Below are 980 nucleotides of genomic sequence, written 5' to 3' on the forward strand. Positions count from 1 at the left end.
TAGAAATTAATCATCTTTGTGAATCTGGTACCTGGACAAATTGATTCCAATCAGCTGTTTCCCAAACATGGCCATAACTCCCTTTGAGCATGTCCAGTATCCCCAAGCGTGCCTGCCCCACCAAGGACAAGAGTGAGCAATAGCCCCAAATCAAGAACTTAGCACTGGAGTGGACACCAGGGTACCCTGCATTTCACTTCTGCTGGTCATTTCTATCCTCAAATACAGAAATTCATCCATATGTCCTGACCTCCGTGTCCTGACAGACTCCTCTCAAAGGTGCACCAGGACATGACACCAGTTGGAACACAGGAAATTCCAAATAGATATTGGCAAACTGTTTTTTTGCCATGAGAGTGGTCAACATCTGGGACAAAGATCCAAAGAGGGTGAAGCATCTCCATCCTTGGAGAAATTCAAACTCATTTAGACACAGTGCTGAGCAACCTGACCTAAGCTGGCCCTGCTTTGGGACAGGAGATGCACAAGGGGCCTCCAGGTGTCCCTTATAACCTAAATGACTCTGTGACTCTACAACTTAAAAGCTGGCTTCTGAACAACCAGGTGGGGCTCCAGTGAGCTGATGTCTGGTGTTGAATGTGTTGCCTACTTGGCAACAGGCAGGGAGACCAGGCAGGTCTCCCGGGCAGGGACTATCTTCTTGTGTATATGTGAGCAGCTCCTCAGCGAGATCCTCAAGGCCCTGCCTCACTACCAATAATAATAATAAAGTGAAAGGAAAGAACACTATCTATCACCTCTCACTCATGTGACTTGTTTTTTTACAGCAAACTCTAATTTTTCAGGATTTCAGGGCTATCGAAATAAGTCCAAGACATGCCCCAACGTGCACTTGCATGCAAGCACATGAGATTCCAGCCTTCAGCAATGTGCAATGGCAAACACGGGGGTGCTGGAAAATCTGAACCACCTGAAAATATACCTCCAAAACATCCCACACCGATAAAGGGCACCAATGA

This window comes from Chroicocephalus ridibundus, chromosome 3 (assembly GCF_963924245.1).
Source record: "Chroicocephalus ridibundus chromosome 3, bChrRid1.1, whole genome shotgun sequence".
NCBI classification, from domain to species: domain Eukaryota; kingdom Metazoa; phylum Chordata; class Aves; order Charadriiformes; family Laridae; genus Chroicocephalus; species Chroicocephalus ridibundus.